A 7500-nucleotide genomic window follows, 5' to 3' on the forward strand; every position below is an offset into this window, starting at 1 on the left:
GAGAGGGGGAGGGGTGAAATAGAGAGAGTGATGGAGAAAGAGAGAAAGATAGATAGGGGGAGGGTGAAGAGAGATATAAAGAGAGGTATATAGACAAAGAGTGCCGAGAGTGAGAACGAGAGGGAATGAGAGAGAAAGAGAGATAAAGAAGGATGGAAAGATATATAGACAGTCTGAGAGTGTGCTTGAGCGAGTGAGACAGAGAGATGGAAGGAGATGGAGAGACAGAAATAAAAAAAGAAAAAAAGAGAAGAGGTGAGTGTGAGTAACAGAGAGAGGAGGGAGTGAGATAGAAATAGATAGAGAGAGAGAGAGGATGTGTGTGAGTAAGAGAGAGAGAGAGATTGAAAGTAAAAGTGAGAGAAAGAGAAAAGTAGAAAATAATTTTCGACGATAAGACTGCCCTCTCGCCTTTCCGTGAATTCAGTTCAACGAAAAGGTCCACGCCGAGGCTGATCTCTGGCGTGCATCCCTCGTGTGGGAAACCAGTGCTGGCTTTCTACGTGGGTGTGGGGATTGTGGGTACTTGAAATGCGAATGTGGGAATGCGCACTGGACATTCTGAATGTGATCTGACGTTAATTAGACTAAATTGTGGACACTGCAGTAGAAAGAAGTAAAATCCATAATAAAACTAGGGCATCCGACCAATCTTCTGTTCATTAAGAAGCAACAGGCATCCTCTAACATCTCGGTGGCGCCAGACGTTCGGATGCCGCTCGGATGGTCATCCTCTGACGTGGAGGCTGCAATCCAGGTCACTGCAGCATCACCAGCTGTTTCAGGAAGACATGGAGAGTCAAATTCTTTAAAAATCAATTGTCGTTGTTTCCGCTCGGGATCGAACCGAGGACCTTGAGCGTGTGAAGCGCACGTGATAACCACTACAACACGGAAACGATCGTAATGATGGATGCTTCACTGTTTTATATTCTGTTGTAAAAAGTGGTTGAAAGCGAAAGAGAGAGAGGAGAGAGAGACTGAGAGAATAACAATGATAAAAACAAAAACCGAGAATATGAGTGAAAAATGATAAAGAATGAAAGAGATAGTGTATTCACTATTTTACATTTATTGTTTGTAAATATAAATAGGTATATATGAATATATATGTATATACATACACACAGTGTATGTGCTCCTATATATGTGTGTGTGTGCGTGCGTGTGTGTGTGTGTGTGTGTGTGTGCGTGTGTGTGTGTGCGAGTGTGTGTGCGTGTGTATAAATAAATATATATACGTGCTTATAGATACACAAATATGTACATACACACACATACATGTACATACATAAATATATGCACACTTATGTGTGTGTGTGTGTGATGTACATATGCCTATTTATACACTTATAGACATATATAAATAACTATATATATGTATATATGTCTCTCTCTCTCTCTCTCTCTCTCTCTCTCTCTCTCTCTCTCTCTCTCTCTCTCTCTCTCTCTCTCTCTCTCTCTATATATATATATATATATATATATATATATATATATATATATATATATATATATATATATATATATTATACATATATATATATGTTTGTGTGTGTGTTTGTGTGTGTGTGTGTGTGTGTGTGTGTGTGTGTATGTGTGTGTGTGTGTATAATATTCTACATAAAAGTTATTCAACACCAATTTAAGTTCTTAAAACCAGTAAATAATGAATATATCTGTAAATCAATATTGCAAACATTGAATTAAAAGGATCAGCTTAGTTACCTTTCAATGGAGAATGTCTTACACTTAGGAAGAAAGTCAAAAGGAAAATATTTATTTTCTTTCTTTCTTTATCAATTTATTTATTTATTTATTTATTTATTTTTATAAAACTACAGAAATACCAGGGTAAACAATTAGATATTGAAGGATGCAGATGTACTGCACTGCAGGAGAACCGCCAGTGTTTTTTTTTTGTTTTTTGTTTTTCTTGTTTTATTCTCCTTTTGGAAGGTTTTTCATTTCGGTCCTCGCTGACATCCGTGATCATGAAGCATCCTTGAAAAAAAGAATGTTTCGATTGATTTTATCTCTTAGGTCGAGGTTTTGCACAGGTGGTTAGGAATGACAGTTATTATCCGTTATTATCACAAAGATGTTGAAATTCTCGTTTGTCACGTTCGGTTCACACGCAAGATTCTCGGTTCGACCTCGAGAGGAAATGCTTGACAATTTTATAATCCCTTTCATTACTACGCATACACCATTCTCTTTCTCTCCATCTTTCACGCTCGCTCTCTGTCTCCCCATATCCTCTCTCTCTCGTTTTTACTATCTCGTTATTCTCTCTCTCTCTTGCTCTCTCCCTCCCTCCCTCCCTCCCTCCCTCTCTCTCTCTCTCTCTCTCTCTCTCTCTCTCTCTCTCATTGTCCAGTAATTGCATCAAAACATCAGAAAAAGAAATATTCATCATCTATATCGTTCATAATAATAACGATGATGATGATGATAAATATAAGAATATTAATAATGATAATGATTATGGTAAAAAGCTATATAAACACAATGTTGTTATATGAAAACTGTTTAAAAAACAATGATAGTAACAAGGATGATAATACTAATAATAATGATAATGATAATAATAATAATAATAATGATAATTATAATAATGATTATAATTATGATACATTTATAATAAAAATGATAGTAATAATGATACTAATAGAAATAGTAATGATAATGAGGATAACTATAATATTGATAATAATCACAATCATAATGATAGTAATAATGATAATGATAGCAATAAAAATAACAACGATAATAATGATCCTCTGCGCTGCCCATCTCGGACCGCGAGAAGGGAAGTGTTGAAAAGTCTTAAATAGATGAAAAATAAAGAAAAAAGGGAAATCTCTCTTTAAATGCTTTTCTTTGCTCTTCCTCTCTCCTTCCTTCCTTCCTTAACCCTTCCCCTTGTAAGGTGGTCTTGGACGCTGCATCTCATCCTCCCCGCTCTCCCGCTCTGACTGCCGTGCTGGAGGATTGTCTCGCATGTCTCACCTCGGTTTTGGGTTGTTTTTTCTCGTTTTTATTTATTTTTATTGTTTTATTTTAGTTTCCCCTTTTTATTCTGTGTTTTCTCTGAGCATTTTTATTTATGATTTAACAACGAGACATTTCTAATGACCCTTTTATCATCAGCTTTTATTAATTTTACTTTTTAACATTAAGTAAAGTTTTAGGATCTCGTTTTTACTTTTAAGTTGTAGGGGAAGCATTTTTACGTTCAGTGTATATTCGTTCTTTTTAGTTGGTGCATTTCTTTTTCTTATGATTTTTATTTTATACTTTTAGTTTTAGTTTTGTTCATTTTTATGCACCTTTTTAGCTTATTTATTGCAAGAATATATTTTGTATAAATGTTTGGCCTCTGACGTCACCGGGGCACTGGAAAAAGTAAACAACAAACATTACGAGTCGAGACGTCAACGAGTGTGGTTCGCGATCCTCCGAAGCTTTGAACCACCGGCAGTGCGCCATATTTACTGAACTGAACACAGAGACGATCACGGAAGAATATAAGTCAAGTACTGAGTTCCTGATATTCTTTACTTAGGAATTGGACGTGATCCTAAGAACATTTGGTAGAGGTTACAGACACGGACGCGCGTAGATAGAGGGAAATGGACACCGCCATCTTATAGAGCGGGAAAAATAGAAGGGATAGCGTATAGTTTAAGATGCACCGGCCTTATAGTCACCGCTAAATGAGGAAAATATAACGCGCGGCCGCCTTTCAAATTCAAAGTCGATGAGCTTGTTTACCTTGCGAGGAAAAACACGACACTGACCCACGAACGCATTTTTGCGTTCGCGAACTAGTCCGTGTATCATTACGCGCTTGTCAAAACGATATTTGGCTAATTATCTGTGTCTGCTGGTACGCATTTATACCTTTGAAGTCTTTTAGTAATATTATACTTCAATTGCATATTTTTATAATTATCTATACCCTCATATCGAATCCTGTGCATCGAGTGTTTCACACTTTCTTGCGCCAGCCACAGGTTGACAGCTCACCATACCGCTCATTTCGAGATTGAAAGCCGGTGAGAAATGTTGCGCTTCCAGTGTTGTGTTGATTCTGGGTTCTTTTTAAGACCTTTACAGTGGCATCGAAGAATAATTAGACTTCAGTAACCATCCCAGTTTTATATCTGAGCCCATCAAGAGCTCCAAAGGACGAAAAAGGTGATTAAAATCGAAGCAATACCAACAGTACAAAGAAACGAAAGTTTCACGTTTCCGGATATAAAGGTATTTGGTTTATTATTTTACGGTGTGAATGCAGCTCTGTCTTGCCGTACATACAGTGGTGGAGAGAATGTGTCCAGGGGGGTGTTGGGGGGCTTGAGAGAACGAGGAGAGAATGAGCGAGAGAACGAGGAGAGAACGAGCGAGAGAACGAGGAGAGAATGGGCGAGAGAACGAGGAGAGAATGCGCTTCCAGGGTTGTGTTGATTCTGGGTTCTTTTTAAGACCTTTACAGTGGCATCGAAGAATAATTAGACTTCAGTAACCATCCCAGTTTTATATCTGAGCCCATCAAGAGCTCCAAAGGACGAAAAAGGTGATTAAAATCGAAGCAATACCAACAGTACAAAGAAACGAAAGTTTCACGTTTCCGGATATAAAGGTATTTGGTTTATTATTTTACGGTGTGAATGCAGCTCTGTCTTGCCGTACATACAGTGGTGGAGAGAATGTGTCCAGGGGGGTGTTGGGGGGCTTGAGAGAACGAGGAGAGAATGAGCGAGAGAACGAGGAGAGAACGAGCGAGAGAACGAGGAGAGAATGGGCGAGAGAACGAGGAGAGAATGAGCGAGAGAACGAGGAGAGAATGAGCGAGAGAACGAGGAGAGAATGAGCGAGAGAACGAGGAGAGAATGAGCGAGAGAATGAGCGAGAGAACGAGGAGAGAATGAGCGAGAGAACGAGCGAGAGAACGAGGAGAGAATGAGCGAGAGAACGAGGAGAGAATGAGCGAGAGAACGAGGAGAGAATGAGCGAGAGAACGAGGAGAGAATGAGCGAGAGAACGAGGAGAGAATGAGCGAGAGAACGAGGAGTGAATGAGCGAGAGAACGAGGAGAGAATGAGCGAGAGAACGAGGAGAGAATGAGCGAGAGAACGAGGAGTGAATGAGCGAGAGAACGAGGAGAGAATGAGCGAGAGAACGAGGAGAGAATGAGCGAGAACGAGTGAGAAAACGAAAAGAGAACGAGTCAGGGTTAGAGTAGAGTAGAATCAGAGAAAAAGTTGATTAAAAGTATGGTTAAAAAAATAAATTCCTACGTAAAATGAAAGGCAGACATTAAAAAAAAGGAAATATTACGTTAAAACAAAACAAAAATGAGCACCAACACTTGCTGCAACATTGTTAAAAAAATATTAAAAGGAAACTTGAAAAATAAAACGTGAATTAAAAGTTAAATGAGCATCACGGGGTATATACTGTCACTTTGGCTTCGTCTGTATTTACGCCTTGTCTGCCTTTATCACTGCTATAAATGGTTCACGTCCAGCTTTAATAGTACCTAGGCAAGTAACACAACGGGGGTCAGTACAACCTGAGATTTTGGCTGCTGCAGAGAGGGGGATGAAAACGCGACAAAGTTCCAGTTGACACTGTTTATTGTTTCACGTCCTGGAGGCTCCAGGATCCGTGACGTCACGGAACGACGAAACATTTTTATACATATAAAATAATAAATACAGATAAAATACACAATTATGATAAAATGATTCATAAAACAAAATTAATACTAAATATTGTGTTAAAGGCTTACCAATTGCAGAAATAAGAAAGATTAGGAATAATCGATAAAACATTCAAATGATGAAGCAGTAAAAAAAATTAAAACCTAAAATTCTATAAAACATGGAAAGTAATTAAAATAATAAAATAATACCCTGTACCACATTAGTGAACTAGATTAAAGAAAATAAGAAAAAAAAAAAAAAAAAAAAAAACGTCATGGGAGTGATAGACCCTCGACTAATTTATAAGACTGGCAAATCAAGATTTCAGATGTTCTAAAATGTATAAAAACAAAATAAAACTGCTGGAAAAATATATATCTTCAGAGGAAATAAAATATGTAAAATAAATAAAAACTAAGAAAAAAAATGCAATGTCACGTCTCAGTCAGAAATACAGACAACTTAATTCGGGGAGGTCACAACTGGGTTTAGAATTTAAATAAAATAAAAACACAATCTAAAATACTAAACTAAAAGTGGGATCCATAAAACCAACAACTGCAACATTAATGTAAACATAACGGGGGAAAAGAAAACGGGCTTAGGGGGAACCATAGAAGTCACGCGCAGGTGACAAGTGCGCACAGGTGTCGCAGGAAGAGTGCCAACTGGAGTGCCACGCCCTCTCGGTAATTAATACACTCCACAATATATATATATATATATATATATATATATATATATATATATATATATATATATATATATATATATATATATATATATATATGTCCTGGGTCTTGTTCTCGGGCTCAAGGGCGACTTCCTGTCTCCTTCTCGGGCTCAAGGGCGACTTCCTGGGTCTCCTTCTCGGGCTCAAGGGCGACTTCCTGGGTCTCCTTCACGTGCTCAAGGGCGACTTCCTGGGTCTCCTTCTCGAGCTCAAGGGCGACTTCCTGGGTCTCCTTCACGGGCTCTCGGGCGACTTCCTGTCTCCTTCTCGGGCTTAAGGGCGACTTCCTGGGTCTCCTTCACGGGCTCAAGGGCGACTTCCTGTGTTTCCTTCTCAGTCTCCATATTTCCCTCGGGGGCTGCGGCCTCCTCCCTCGGGGGCTGCGGCCTCCTCTCCCTCGGGGGCTGCGGCCTCCTCTCCCTCGGGGGCTGCGGCCTCCTCTCCCTCGGGGGCTGCGGCCTCCTCTCCCTCGGGGGCTGCGGCCTCCTCTCCCTCGGGGGCTGCGGCCTCCTCTCCCTCGGGGGCTGCGGCCTCATCTCTCCCTCGGAGGCTGCACGTGCCTCTCGGCTGCGGCCTCCTCTCCCTCCGGAGGCTGCGGCCTCCTCTCCCCCGGGGGCCGCGCCCTCCTCTCCCTCGGGGGCTGCGGCCTCCTCTCCCTCGGGGGCTGCGGCCTCCGCTCTCCCTCGGGGGCTGCGGCCTCCTCTCCCTCGGGGGCTGCGGCCTCCTCTCCCTCGGAGAGCTGCGGCCTCCTCTCCCTCGAGGGCCGTGGCCTCCTCTCCCTCGGGGCCTTCTCCCTCGGAGGCTGCGGCCTCTGCCCTCTCCCTCGAGGGCCGCGGCCTCCTCTCCCTCGGGGGTTGCGGCCTTCTCTCCCTCGGGGGTTGCGGCCTCCTCTCCCTCAGGGGGCTGCGGCCTCACTCTCCCTCGGGGGTTGCGGCCTCTCTCTCCCTCGGGGGTTGCGGCCTCCCCCTCTCCCTCAGGGGCCTGCGGCCTCTCTCTCCCCTCGGGGGTTGCGGCCTCCTCTCCCTCGGGGGCTGCGGCCTCCTCTCCCTCGGG

The 7500-nt window shown here is 42.0% G+C and overlaps 1 non-coding gene across 1 annotated transcript; it reads right to left on the bottom strand.

Moving 5' to 3' along the window:
- Positions 1–826: 826 nt before the first annotated feature.
- TRNAV-CAC (transfer RNA valine (anticodon CAC)) lies at positions 827–899 on the bottom strand. Its single transcript has one exon. It is a non-coding gene; the product is annotated as a tRNA-Val (tRNA).
- Between the last annotated feature and the right edge of the window lie 6601 nt (positions 900–7500).

This window comes from Penaeus vannamei, chromosome 3 (assembly GCF_042767895.1).
Source record: "Penaeus vannamei isolate JL-2024 chromosome 3, ASM4276789v1, whole genome shotgun sequence".
NCBI lineage: Eukaryota > Metazoa > Arthropoda > Malacostraca > Decapoda > Penaeidae > Penaeus > Penaeus vannamei.